This window comes from Schistocerca serialis, chromosome 2 (genome assembly GCF_023864345.2).
Source record: "Schistocerca serialis cubense isolate TAMUIC-IGC-003099 chromosome 2, iqSchSeri2.2, whole genome shotgun sequence".
Classification (NCBI taxonomy): Eukaryota; Metazoa; Arthropoda; class Insecta; order Orthoptera; family Acrididae; genus Schistocerca; species Schistocerca serialis.
The window spans coordinates 2,303,424-2,319,904 of record NC_064639.1 but is presented as its reverse complement, the minus strand read 5'-3'; positions in this window follow the sequence as shown (position 1 = coordinate 2,319,904).

Genomic DNA, 16,481 nt, shown 5'->3' with positions numbered 1-16,481 from the left:
GAACCATTCCAGTGACACTAGTTATAGATTCCGATGCTTCACTTCAGGTTTACTGTATCCCTCTGACCTTCTTATTGACGATGAAACACAGAAATTGCATCGGAATTAAATACAAAATGCACAATGCCAACTTAAGTACAAGAAGACTGACTCTTCTTACTGTCTATGTTTGAACCATTCCTGTGACACTAGTTATAGATTCCGATGCTTCACTTCAGGTTTACTGTATCCCTCTGACCTTCTTATTGACGATGAAACATAGAAATTGCATCGGAATTAAATACAAAAGGCACAATGCCAACTTAAGTACAAGAGGACTGACTCTTCTTACTGTCTATGTTTGAACCATTCCTGTGACACTAGTTATAGATTCCGATGCTTCACTTCAGGTTTACTGTATCCCTCTGACCTTCTTATTGATGATGAAACATAGAAATTGCATCGGAATTAAATACAAAAGGCACAATGCCAACTTAAGTACAAGAGGACTGACTCTTCTTACTGTCTATGATTGAACCATTCCTGTGACACTAGTTATAGAGTCCGATGCTTCACTTCAGGTTTACTGTATCCCTCTGACCGTCTTATTGACGATGAAACACAGAATTTGCATCCGAATTAAATAGAAAAGGCACAATGCCGACTTAAGTACTGGAAGACTGACTCTTCCTACTGTCTATGTTTTGAACCATTCCTGTGACACAAGTTATAGATTCCGTTGCTTCACTTTAGGTTTACTGTATCCCTCTGACCTTTTAATTGACGATGAAACACAGAAATTGCATCGGAATTAAATACAAAAGGCACAATTCTGGATTAAGTACAAGAAGACTGACACTTCTTACTGTCTATGCTTTTAACCATTCCTGTGACACTAGTTATAGACTCCGATGCTTCACTCCAGGTTTACTGTATCCCTTCGACCTTCTTATTGACTATGAAACACAGAAATTGCATCGGAATTAAATACAAAAGGCACAATGCCGAATTAAGTACAAGAAGACTGACTCTTCTTACTATCTATGCTTTTAACCATTCCTGTGACACTAGTTATAGACTCCTATGCTTCACTCCAGGTTTACTGTATCCCTTCGACCTTCTTATTGACGATGATTCACAGAAATTGCATCGGAATTAAATTAAAAAAGGCACAATGCCGACTTAAGTACTTGAAGACTGACTCTTCTTACTGTCTATGCTTTGAACCATCCCTGTGACTCTATTGATAGATTCCGATGCTTCACTGCAGGTTTACGGTGTCCCTTAGACCTTATTATTGACGATGAAACACAGAAATTACATCGGAACTAAATACAATAGGCACAATGCCGACTTCAGTACAAGAAGAGTGACTCTTCTTACTGTCTATAGTTTGAACCATTCCAGTGACACTAGTTATAGATTCCGATGCTTCACTTCATGTTTACTGTATCCCTTGGAGCTTCTTATTGACGATGAAACACAGAAATTGCATCGGAATTAAATACAAAAGGCTCAATGCCGACTTAAGTACAAGAAGACTGACTCTTCCAAGTATCTATGTTTTGACCCATTTCTGTGACACTAGTTATAGAGTCCGATGCTTCACTTCAGGTTTACTGTATCCCTTGGACCTTCTTATTGACGGTGAAACACAGAAATTACATTGGAATTAAATACGAAAGGCACAATGCCAACTTAAGTACAAGAAGACTGACTCTTCTTACTGACTATGTTTTGAACCATTCCAGTGACACTAGTTATAGATTCCGATGTTTCACTTCAGGTTTACTGTATCCCGTAAACCTTCTTATTGACGATGAAGCGCAGAAATTGCATCGGTATTAAATACAAAAGACACAATGGCGACTTAAGTACAAGAAGACTGACTCTTCCAACTGTCTATGTTTTGAACCATTCCTGTGACGCTAGTTATAGATTCCGATGCTTCTCTTCAGGTTTACTGTATCCCTCTGACCATCTTAGTGACGATGAAACAGAGAAATTGCATCCGAATTAAATAGAAAAGGCACAATGACGACTTAAGTACTAGAAGACTGACTCTTCCTACTGTCTATGTTTTGAACCATTCCTAAGACACTTGTTATAGATTCCGATGTTTCACTTCAGGTTTACTGTATCCCTTGGACCTTCTTATTGTCGATGAAACACAGAAATTGCATCGGAATTAAATACAAAAGGCACAAGGCCGACTTATCTACAAGAAGACTGACTCCTCTTACTGACTGTGCTTTGAACCATTCCTGTGACTGTAGTTATGGATTCCGATGCTTAACTTCCGGATTACTGTATCCCTCTGACCTTCTTAGTGACGATGAAACACAGAAATTGCATCGGAATTAAATACAAAAGGCACAATGCCGACTTATGTACAAGAAGAGTGACTCTTCCTACTGTCTATGTTTTGACCCATTTCTGTGTCACTAGTTATAGAGTCCGATGCTTCACTTCAGGTTTACTGTATCCCTTGGACCTTCTTATTGACGGTGAAACACAGAAATTGCATCGGAATTAAATACGAAAGGCACAATGCCAACTTAAGTACAAGAAGACTGACTCTTCTTACTGACTATGTTTTGAACCATTCCTGTGACACTAGTTATAGATTCCGATGCTTCACTTCAGGTTCACTGTATCCCTCTGACCTTCGTATTGACGATGAAACACAGAAATTGCATCGGAATTAAATAGAAAAGGCACAATGCCGACTTAAGTACAAGAAGGCTGACTCTTCTTACTGTCTATGCTTTGAACCATTCCTGTGACACTAGTTATAGATTCCGATGCTTCACTTCAGGTTTACTGTATCCCTTGCACCTTCTTATTGACGATGAAACACAGATATTGGTTAGGAATTCAATACAAAAGGCACAATGCCGACTTAACTACAAGAAGACTTACTCTTCTTACTGACTATGCTTTGAACCATTCCAGTGACACTAGTTATAGATTCGAATGCTTAACTTAAGGATTACTGTATCCCACCGACCTTGTTAGTGCCGATTGAACACAGAAATTGCATGGGAATTAAATACAAAAAGCACAATGCCGACTTAAGTACAAGAATACTGACTCATCTTACAGTCTATGATTTGCGCCATTCCTGTGACACTAGTTATAGATTCCGATGCTTCACTTCAGGTTTACTGTTTCCCTTGGAACTTCTTATTGACGATGAAACACAGAAATTGCATCGGAATTAAATACAAAAGGCACAATGCCGTCTTATGTCCAAGAAGACTGACTCTTCCTACTGTCTATGTTTTGAACCATTTCTGTGACACCAGTTATAGAGTCCGATGCTTCACTTCAGGTTTACTGTATCCCTTGGACCTTGTTATTTACGATGAATCACAGAAATTGCATCGGAATTAAATACAAAAGGCACAATGCCGACTTAAGTACAAGAAGACTGACTCCTCCAACTGTCTATGTTTTGAACCATTCCTGTGACACTAGTTATACATTCCGATGCTTCACTTCAGGTTTACTGTATCCCCCTAACCGTCTTATTGACGATGAAACACAGAAATTGCATCCGAATTAAATAGAAAATGCACAATGCCGACTTAAGTACAAGAAGACTGACTCTTCATACTGTCTATAATTTGAACCATTCCAGTGACACTAGTTATAGATTCCGATGCTTCACTTCAGGTTTACTGTATCCCTCTGACCTTCTTATTGACGATGAAACACAGAAATTGCATCGGAATTAAATACAAAATGCACAATGCCAACTTAAGTACAAGAAGACTGACTCTTCTTACTGTCTATGTTTGAACCATTCCTGTGACACTAGTTATAGATTCCGATGCTTCACTTCAGGTTTACTGTATCCCTCTGACCTTCTTATTGACGATGAAACATAGAAATTGCATCGGAATTAAATACAAAAGGCACAATGCCAACTTAAGTACAAGAGGACTGACTCTTCTTACTGTCTATGTTTGAACCATTCCTGTGACACTAGTTATAGATTCCGATGCTTCACTTCAGGTTTACTGTATCCCTCTGACCTTCTTATTGATGATGAAACATAGAAATTGCATCGGAATTAAATACAAAAGGCACAATGCCAACTTAAGTACAAGAGGACTGACTCTTCTTACTGTCTATGTTTGAACCATTCCTGTGACACTAGTTATAGAGTCCGATGCTTCACTTCAGGTTTACTGTATCCCTCTGACCGTCTTATTGACGATGAAACACAGAATTTGCATCCGAATTAAATAGAAAAGGCACAATGCCGACTTAAGTACTGGAAGACTGACTCTTCCTACTGTCTATGTTTTGAACCATTCCTGTGACACAAGTTATAGATTCCGTTGCTTCACTTTAGGTTTACTGTATCCCTCTGACCTTTTAATTGACGATGAAACACAGAAATTGCATCGGAATTAAATACAAAAGGCACAATTCTGGATTAAGTACAAGAAGACTGACACTTCTTACTGTCTATGCTTTTAACCATTCCTGTGACACTAGTTATAGACTCCGATGCTTCACTCCAGGTTTACTGTATCCCTTCGACCTTCTTATTGACTATGAAACACAGAAATTGCATCGGAATTAAATACAAAAGGCACAATGCCGAATTAAGTACAAGAAGACTGACTCTTCTTACTATCTATGCTTTTAACCATTCCTGTGACACTAGTTATAGACTCCTATGCTTCACTCCAGGTTTACTGTACCCCTTCGACCTTCTTATTGACGATGATTCACAGAAATAGCATCGGAATTAAATACAAAAGGCACAATGCCGACTTAAGTACATGAAGACTGACTCTTCTTACTGTCTATGCTTTGAACCATCCCTGTGACTCTATTTATAGATTCCGATGCTTCACTGCAGGTTTACGGTGTCCCTTAGACCTTATTATTGACGATGAAACACAGAAATTACATCGGAACTAAATACAATAGGCACAATGCCGACTTAAGTACAAGAAGACTGACTCTTCTTACTGTCTATAGTTTGAACCATTCCAGTGACACTAGTTATAGTTTCCGATGCTTCACTTCATGTTTACTGTATCCCTTGGAGCTTCTTATTGACGATGAAACACAGAAATTGCATCAAAATTAAATACAAAAGGCACAATGCCGACTTAAGTACAAGAAGACTGACTCTTCCAAGTATCTATGTTTTGACCCATTTCTGTGACACTAGTTATAGAGTCCGATGCTTCACTTCAGGTTTACTGTATCCCTTGGACCTTCTTATTGACGGTGAAACACAGAAATTACATTGGAATTAAATACGAAAGGCACAATGCCGACTTAAGTACAAGAAGACTGACTCTTCTTACTGACTATGTTTTGAACCATTCCAGTGACACTAGTTATAGATTCCGATGCTTCACTTCAGGTTTACTGTATCCCGTAAACCTTCTTATTGACGATGAAACGCAGAAATTGCATCGGAATTAAATACAAAAGACACAATGCCGACTTAAGTACAAGAAGACTGACTCTTCCAACTGTCTATGTTTTGAACCATTCCTGTGACGCTAGTTATAGATTCCGATGCTTCTCTTCAGGTTTACTGTATCCCTCTGACCGTCTTAGTGACGATGAAACAGAGAAATTGCATCCGAATTAAATAGAAAAGGCACAATGACGACTTAAGTACTAGAAGACTGACTCTTCCTACTGTCTATGTTTTGAACCATTCCTAAGACACTTGTTATAGATTCCGATGCTTCACTTCAGGTTTACTGTATCCCTTGGACCTTCTTATTGTCGATGAAACACAGAAATTGCATCGGAATTAAATACAAAAGGCACAAGGCCGACTTAACTACAAGAAGACTGACTCCTCTTACTGACTGTGCTTTGAACCATTCCTGTGACTCTAGTTATGGATTCCGATGCTTAACTTCCGGATTACTGTATCCCTCTGACCTTCTTAGTGTCGATGAAACACAGAAATTGCATCGGAATTAAATACAAAAGGCACAATGCCGATTTCAGTACAAGAAGACTGACTCTTCTTACTGTCTATGATTTGAACCATCCCTGTAACACTAGTTATAGATTCCGATGCTTCACTGCAGGCTTACTGTGTCCCTTAGACCTTCTTATTGACGATGAAACACAGAAATTGCATCGGAATTAAATACAAAAGGCACAATGCCGACTTGAGTACAAGAAGACTGACTCTTCTTCCTGACTACGTTTTGAATCATTCCTGTGACACTAGTTGTAGATTCCGATGCTTCAGTTCAGGTTTACTGTACCCCTTGGACTTTCTTATTGCCGATGAAACAGAGAAATAGCATCGGAATTAAATACAAAAGACACAATGCCGACTTAAGTACAAGAAGACTGACTCTTCCAACTGTCTATGCTTTCAACCATTCCTGTGACACTAGTTATAGATTCCGATGCTTCAATTCAGGTTTACTGTATCCCCCTGACCGTCTTATTGACGATGAAACAAAGAAATTGCTTCCGAATGAAATAGAAAAGGCACAATGCCGACTTAAGTACTAGAAGACTGACTCTTCCTACTGTCTATGTTTTGAACCATTCCTGTGACACAAGTTTTAGATTCCGTTGCTTCACTTTAGGTTTACTGTATCCCTCTGACCTTCTTATTGACGATGAAACACAGAAATTGCATCGGAATTAAATACAAAAGGCACAATTCTGGATTAAGTACAAGAAGACTGACACTTCTTACTGTCTATGCTTTTAACCATTCCTGTGACACTAGTTATAGACTCCGATGCTTCACTCCAGGTTTACTGTATCCCTTCGACCTTCTTATTGACTATGAAACACAGAAATTGCATCGGAATTAAATACAAAAGGCACAATGCCGAATTAAGTACAAGAAGACTGACTCTTCTTACTATCTATGCTTTTAACCATTCCTGTGACACTAGTTATAGACTCCTATGCTTCACTCCAGGTTTACTGTACCCCTTCGACCTTCTTATTGACGATGATTCACAGAAATAGCATCGGAATTAAATACAAAAGGCACAATGCCGACTTAAGTACATGAAGACTGACTCTTCTTACTGTCTATGCTTTGAACCATCCCTGTGACTCTATTTATAGATTCCGATGCTTCACTGCAGGTTTACGGTGTCCCTTAGACCTTATTATTGACGATGAAACACAGAAATTACATCGGAACTAAATACAATAGGCACAATGCCGACTTAAGTACAAGAAGACTGACTCTTCTTACTGTCTATAGTTTGAACCATTCCAGTGACACTAGTTATAGTTTCCGATGCTTCACTTCATGTTTACTGTATCCCTTGGAGCTTCTTATTGACGATGAAACACAGAAATTGCATCAAAATTAAATACAAAAGGCACAATGCCGACTTAAGTACAAGAAGACTGACTCTTCCAAGTATCTATGTTTTGACCCATTTCTGTGACACTAGTTATAGAGTCCGATGCTTCACTTCAGGTTTACTGTATCCCTTGGACCTTCTTATTGACGGTGAAACACAGAAATTACATTGGAATTAAATACGAAAGGCACAATGCCGACTTAAGTACAAGAAGACTGACTCTTCTTACTGACTATGTTTTGAACCATTCCAGTGACACTAGTTATAGATTCCGATGCTTCACTTCAGGTTTACTGTATCCCGTAAACCTTCTTATTGACGATGAAACGCAGAAATTGCATCGGAATTAAATACAAAAGACACAATGCCGACTTAAGTACAAGAAGACTGACTCTTCCAACTGTCTATGTTTTGAACCATTCCTGTGACGCTAGTTATAGATTCCGATGCTTCTCTTCAGGTTTACTGTATCCCTCTGACCGTCTTAGTGACGATGAAACAGAGAAATTGCATCCGAATTAAATAGAAAAGGCACAATGACGACTTAAGTACTAGAAGACTGACTCTTCCTACTGTCTATGTTTTGAACCATTCCTAAGACACTTGTTATAGATTCCGATGCTTCACTTCAGGTTTACTGTATCCCTTGGACCTTCTTATTGTCGATGAAACACAGAAATTGCATCGGAATTAAATACAAAAGGCACAAGGCCGACTTAACTACAAGAAGACTGACTCCTCTTACTGACTGTGCTTTGAACCATTCCTGTGACTCTAGTTATGGATTCCGATGCTTAACTTCCGGATTACTGTATCCCTCTGACCTTCTTAGTGTCGATGAAACACAGAAATTGCATCGGAATTAAATACAAAAGGCACAATGCCGATTTCAGTACAAGAAGACTGACTCTTCTTACTGTCTATGATTTGAACCATCCCTGTAACACTAGTTATAGATTCCGATGCTTCACTGCAGGCTTACTGTGTCCCTTAGACCTTCTTATTGACGATGAAACACAGAAATTGCATCGGAATTAAATACAAAAGGCACAATGCCGACTTGAGTACAAGAAGACTGACTCTTCTTCCTGACTACGTTTTGAATCATTCCTGTGACACTAGTTGTAGATTCCGATGCTTCAGTTCAGGTTTACTGTACCCCTTGGACTTTCTTATTGCCGATGAAACAGAGAAATAGCATCGGAATTAAATACAAAAGACACAATGCCGACTTAAGTACAAGAAGACTGACTCTTCCAACTGTCTATGCTTTCAACCATTCCTGTGACACTAGTTATAGATTCCGATGCTTCAATTCAGGTTTACTGTATCCCCCTGACCGTCTTATTGACGATGAAACAAAGAAATTGCTTCCGAATGAAATAGAAAAGGCACAATGCCGACTTAAGTACTAGAAGACTGACTCTTCCTACTGTCTATGTTTTGAACCATTCCTGTGACACAAGTTTTAGATTCCGTTGCTTCACTTTAGGTTTACTGTATCCCTCTGACCTTCTTATTGACGATGAAACACAGAAATTGCATCGGAATTAAATACAAAAGGCACAATTCTGGATTAAGTACAAGAAGACTGACACTTCTTACTGTCTATGCTTTTAACCATTCCTGTGACACTAGTTATAGACTCCGATGCTTCACTCCAGGTTTACTGTATCCCTTCGACCTTCTTATTGACGATGAAACACAGAAATTGCATCGGAAATAAATACAAAAGGCACAATGCCGAATTAAATACAAGAAGACTGACTCTTCTTACTATCTATGCTTTTAACCATTCCTGTGACACTAGTTATAGACTCCTATGCTTCACTCCAGGTTTACTGTATCCCTTCGACCTTCTTATTGACGATGATTCACAGAAATAGCATCGGAATTAAATACAAAAGGCACAATGCCGACTTAAGTACATGAAGACTGACTCTTCTTACTGTCTATGCTTTGAACCATCCCTGTGACTCTATTTATAGATTCCGATGCTTCACTGCAGGTTTACGGTGTCCCTTAGACCTTATTATTGACGATGAAACACAGAAATTACATCGGAACTAAATACAATTGGCACAATGCCGACTTAAGTACAAGAAGACTGACTCTTCTTACTGTCTATAGTTTGAACCATTCCAGTGACACTAGTTATAGATTCCGATGCTTCACTTCATGTTTACTGTATCCGTTGGAGCTTCTTATTGACGATGAAACACAGAAATTGCATCAAAATTAAATACAAAAGGCACAATGCCGACTTAAGTACAAGAAGACTGACTCTTCCAAGTATCTATGTTTTGACCCATTTCTGTGACACTAGTTATAGAGTCCGATGCTTCACTTCAGGTTTACTGTATCCCTTGGACCTTCTTATTGACGGTGAAACACAGAAATTACATTGGAATTAAATACGAAAGGCACAATGACAACTTAAGTACAAGAAGACTGACTCTTCTTACTGACTATGTTTTGAACCATTCCAGTGACACTAGTTATAGATTCCGATGCTTCACTTCAGGTTTACTGTATCCCGTAAACCTTCTTATTGACGATGAAACGCAGAAATTGCATCGGAATTAAATACAAAAGACACAATGCCGACTTAAGTACAAGAAGACTGACTCTTCCAACTGTCTATGTTTTGAACCATTCCTGTGACGCTAGTTATAGATTCCGATGCTTCTCTTCAGGTTTACTGTATCCCTCTGACCGTCTTAGTGACGATGAAACAGAGAAATTGCATCCGAATTAAATAGAAAAGGCACAATGACGACTTAAGTACTAGAAGACTGACTCTTCCTACTGTCTATGTTTTGAACCATTCCTAAGACACTTGTTATAGATTCCGATGCTTCACTTCAGGTTTACTGTATCCCTTGGACCTTCTTATTGTCGATGAAACACAGAAATTGCATCGGAATTAAATACAAAAGGCACAAGGCCGACTTAACTACAAGAAGACTGACTCCTCTTACTGACTGTGCTTTGAACCATTCCTGTGACTCTAGTTATGGATTCCGATGCTTAACTTCCGGATTACTGTATCCCTCTGACCTTCTTAGTGTCGATGAAACACAGAAATTGCATCGGAATTAAATACAAAAGGCACAATGCCGATTTCAGTACAAGAAGACTGACTCTTCTTACTGTCTATGCTTTGAACCATCCCTGTAACACTAGTTATAGATTCCGATGCTTCACTGCAGGCTTACTGTGTCCCTTAGACCTTCTTATTGACGATGAAACACAGAAATTGCATCGGAATTAAATACAAAAGGCACAATGCCGACTTGAGTACAAGAAGACTGACTCTTCTTCCTGACTACGTTTTGAATCATTCCTGTGACACTAGTTGTAGATTCCGATGCTTCAGTTCAGGTTTACTGTACCCCTTGGACTTTCTTATTGCCGATGAAACAGAGAAATAGCATCGGAATTAAATACAAAAGACACAATGCCGACTTAAGTACAAGAAGACTGACTCTTCCAACTGTCTATGCTTTCAACCATTCCTGTGACACTAGTTATAGATTCCGATGCTTCAATTCAGGTTTACTGTATCCCCCTGACCGTCTTATTGACGATGAAACACAGAAATTGCTTCCGAATGAAATAGAAAAGGCACAATGCCGACTTAAGTACTAGAAGACTGACTCTTCCTACTGTCTATGTTTTGAACCATTCCTGTGACACAAGTTATAGATTCCGTTGCTTCACTTTAGGTTTACTGTATCCCTCTGACCTTCTTATTGACGATGAAACACAGAAATTGCATCGGAATTAAATACAAAAGGCACAATTCTGGATTAAGTACAAGAAGACTGACACTTCTTACTGTCTATGCTTTTAACCATTCCTGTGACACTAGTTATAGACTCCGATGCTTCACTCCAGGTTTACTGTATCCCTTCGACCTTCTTATTGACGATGAAACACAGAAATTGCATCGGAAATAAATACAAAAGGCACAATGCCGAATTAAATACAAGAAGACTGACTCTTCTTACTATCTATGCTTTTAACCATTCCTGTGACACTAGTTATAGACTCCTATGCTTCACTCCAGGTTTACTGTATCCCTTCGACCTTCTTATTGACGATGATTCACAGAAATAGCATCGGAATTAAATACAAAAGGCACAATGCCGACTTAAGTACATGAAGACTGACTCTTCTTACTGTCTATGCTTTGAACCATCCCTGTGACTCTATTTATAGATTCCGATGCTTCACTGCAGGTTTACGGTGTCCCTTAGACCTTATTATTGACGATGAAACACAGAAATTACATCGGAACTAAATACAATTGGCACAATGCCGACTTAAGTACAAGAAGACTGACTCTTCTTACTGTCTATAGTTTGAACCATTCCAGTGACACTAGTTATAGATTCCGATGCTTCACTTCATGTTTACTGTATCCGTTGGAGCTTCTTATTGACGATGAAACACAGAAATTGCATCAAAATTAAATACAAAAGGCACAATGCCGACTTAAGTACAAGAAGACTGACTCTTCCAAGTATCTATGTTTTGACCCATTTCTGTGACACTAGTTATAGAGTCCGATGCTTCACTTCAGGTTTACTGTATCCCTTGGACCTTCTTATTGACGGTGAAACACAGAAATTACATTGGAATTAAATACGAAAGGCACAATGACAACTTAAGTACAAGAAGACTGACTCTTCTTACTGACTATGTTTTGAACCATTCCAGTGACACTAGTTATAGATTCCGATGCTTCACTTCAGGTTTACTGTATCCCGTAAACCTTCTTATTGACGATGAAACGCAGAAATTGCATCGGAATTAAATACAAAAGACACAATGCCGACTTAAGTACAAGAAGACTGACTCTTCCAACTGTCTATGTTTTGAACCATTCCTGTGACGCTAGTTATAGATTCCGATGCTTCTCTTCAGGTTTACTGTATCCCTCTGACCGTCTTAGTGACGATGAAACAGAGAAATTGCATCCGAATTAAATAGAAAAGGCACAATGACGACTTAAGTACTAGAAGACTGCCTCTTCCTACTGTCTATGTTTTGAACCATTCCTAAGACACTTGTTATAGATTCCGATGCTTCACTTCAGGTTTACTGTATCCCTTGGACCTTCTTATTGTCGATGAAACACAGAAATTGCATCGGAATTAAATACAAAAGGCACAAGGCCGACTTAACTACAAGAAGACTGACTCCTCTTACTGACTGTGCTTTGAACCATTCCTGTGACTCTAGTTATGGATTCCGATGCTTAACTTCCGGATTACTGTATCCCTCTGACCTTCTTAGTGACGATGAAACACAGAAATTGAATCGGAATTAAATACAAAAGGCACAATGCCGATTTAAGTACAAGAAGACTGACTCTTCTTACTGTCTATGCTTTGAACCATCCCTGTAACACTAGTTATAGATTCCAATGCTTCACTGCAGGATTACTGTGTCCCTTAGACCTTCTTATTGACGATGAAACACAGAAATTGCATCGGAATTAAATACAAAAGGCACAATGCCGACTTGAGTACAAGAAGACTGACTCTTCTTCCTGACTACGTTTTGAATCATTCCTGTGACACTAGTTGTAGATTCCGATGCTTCAGTTCAGGTTTACTGTACCCCTTGGACTTTCTTATTGCCGATGAAACAGAGAAATAGCATCGGAATTAAATACAAAAGACACAATGCCGACTTAAGTACAAGAAGACTGACTCTTCCAACTGTCTATGATTTCAACCATTCCTGTGACACTAGTTATAGATTCCGATGCTTCAATTCAGGTTTACTGTATCCCCCTGACCGTCTTATTGACGATGAAACACAGAAATTGCTTCCGAATGAAATAGAAAAGGCACAATGCCGACTTAAGTACTAGAAGACTGACTCTTCCAACTGTCTATGTTTTGAACCATTCCTAAGACACTTGTTATGGATTCAGATGCTTCACTTCAGGTTTACTGTATCCCTTGGACCCCCTTATTGTCGATGAAACACAGAAATAGCATCGGAATTCAATACAAAAGGCACAAGGCCGACTGAACTACAAGAACACTGACCCTTCTTACTGACTATGCTTTGAACCAATCCTGTGACTCTAGTTATAGATTCCGATGCTTAACTTCCGGATTACTGTATACCTCTGACCTTCTTAGTGACGATGAAACACAGAAATTGCATCGGAATTAAATACAAAAAGCACAATGCCGATTTAAGTACAAGAATACTGACTCATCTTACTGTCTATGTTTTGAACCGTCCCTGTGACACTAGTTATAGATTCCGATGTTTCACTCCAGGTTGACTGTATCCCTTGGACCTTCTTATTTTCGATGAAACACAGAAATTACATCGGAATTAAATACAAAAGACACAATGCCGACTTAAGTACAAGAAGACTGACTCTTCTTACTGTCTATGCTTTGAACCATCACTGTGACACTAGTTATAGATTCCGATGCTTAACTTTAGGATTGCTGTATCCTTCTGACCTTCTTATTGACGATGAAACACAGAAATTGCATCCAAATTAAATACAAAAGGCACAGTGCCGACTTAAGTAGAAGAAGACTGACTCTTCTTACAGACTATGTTTTGAACCATTCCTGTGACACTATTTATAGATTCCGATGCTTCACTTCAGGTTTACTGTAGCCCTCTGACCTTCTTATTGACGATGAAACACAGAAATTGCATCGGAATTAAATAGAAAAGGCACAATGCCAACTTAAGTACAAGAAGACTGACTCTTCTTAATGTCTATGTTTGAACAATTCCTGTGACACTAGTTATAGATTCCGATGCTTCACTTCAGGTTTACTGTATCCCTCTCACCTTCTTATTGACGGTGAAACACAGAAATTTCATCGGAATTAAATACGAAAGGCACAATGCCAACTTAAGTACAAGAAGACTGACTCTTCTTCCTGATTATGTTTTGAACCATTCCTGTGACACTAGTTGTAGATTCCGATGCTTCTCTTCAGGTTTACTGTCTCCCTTGGACCTTCTTATTGACGATGAAACGCAGAAATTGCATCGGAATTAAATACAAAAGACACAATGCCGACTTAAGTACAAGAAGACTGACTCTTCCAACTGTCCATATTTTGAACCATTCCTGTGACGCTAGTTATAGAATCCGATGCTTCACTTCAGGTTTACTGTATCCCTCTGACCGTCTTATTGACCATGAATCACAGAAATTGCATCCAAATCAAATAGAAAAGGCACAATGCCGACTTAAGTACTAGAAGCCTGACTCTTCCTACTGTCTATGTTTTGAACCAATCCTAAGTCACTTGTTATAGATTCCGATGCTTCACTTCAGGTTTACTGTATCCCTTGGACCTTCTTATTGTCGATGAAACACAGAAATTGCATCGGAATTCAATACAAAAGGCACAACGCCAACTCAACTACAAGAAGACTGACTCCTTTTACGGACTATGCTTTGAACCATTCCTGTGACCCTAGTTATAGATTCCGATGTTTCACTCCACGTTGACTGTATCCCTTGGACCGTCTTATTGACGATGAGACACAAAAACTGCATCGGAATTAAGTACCAAATGCACAATGCCGACTTATGTACAAGAAGACTGACTCTTCTTACTGACTATGTTTTGAACCATTGCTGTGACACTAGTTACAGATTCCGTTGCTTCACTTCAGGTTTACTGTATCCCTCTGACCTACTTATTGACGATGAAACACAGAAATTGCATCGGAATTAAATACAAAAGGCACAATACCGACTTAAGTACAAGTAGACAGACTCTTATTACCGACTATGCTTTGAACCATTCCTGTGACACTAGTCATAGATTCCGATGCTTAACTTCAGGATTACTGTATCCCTCTGACCTTCTTATTGACGATGAAACACAGAAATTGCATCGGAATTAAATACAAAAGGCACAATGCCGACTTAAGTACAAGAAGACTGACTCTTCCTAATGTCTATGTTTTGAACCATTCCTGTGACACTAGTTATACATTCCGATGCTCCACTTCAGCTTTACTGTATCCCTCTGACCGTCTTATTGACGATGAAACACAGAAATTGCATCCGAATTAAATAGAAAAGGCACAATGCCGACTTAAGTACTGGAAGACTGACTGTTCCTACTGTCTATGTTTTGAACCATTCCTGTGACACTAGTTATAGATTTCGTTGCTTCACTTCAGGTTTACTGTATCCCTCTGACCTTCTTATTGACGATGAAACACAGAAATTGCATCGGATTTAAATACAAAAGGCACAATGCCGCATTACTGTCTATGCTTTGAACCATTCCTGTGACACTAGTTATAGATTCCGATGCTTCACTCCTGGTTTACTGTAACCCTTGGACCTTCTTATTGACGATGAAACACAGAAATTGCATTGGAATTAAATAGAAAAGGCACAATGCCGACTTAAGTACTGGAAGACTGACTCTTCCTACTGTCTATGTTTTGAACCATTCCTGTGACACAAGTTATAGATTCCGTTGCTTCACTTTAGGTTTACTGTATCCCTCTGACCTTTTTATTGACGATGAAACACAGAAATTGCATCGGAATTAAATACAATAGGCACAATTCTGGATTAAGTACAAGAAGACTGACACTTCTTACTGTCTATGCTTTTAACCATTCCTGTGACACCAGTTATAGACTCCGATGCTTCACTCCAGGTTTACTGTATCCCTTCGACCTTCTTATTGACTATGAAACACAGAAATTGCATCGGAATTAAATACAAAAGGCACAATGCCGAATTAAGTACAAGAAGACTGACTCTTCTTACTATCTATGCTTTTAACCATTCCTGTGACACTAGTTATAGACTCCTATGCTTCACTCCAGGTTTACTGTATCCCTTCGACCTTCTTATTGACGATGATTCACAGAAATAGCATCGGAATTAAATACAAAAGGCACAATGCCGACTTAAGTACATGAAGACTGACTCTTCTTACTGTCTATGCTTTGAACCATCCCTGTGACTCTATTTATAGATTCCGATGCTTCACTGCAGGTTTACGGTGTCCCTTAGACCTTATTATTGACGATGAAACACAGAAATTACATCGGAACTAAATACAATAGGCACAATGCCGACTTAAGTACAAGAAGACTGACTCTTCTTACTGTCTATAGTTT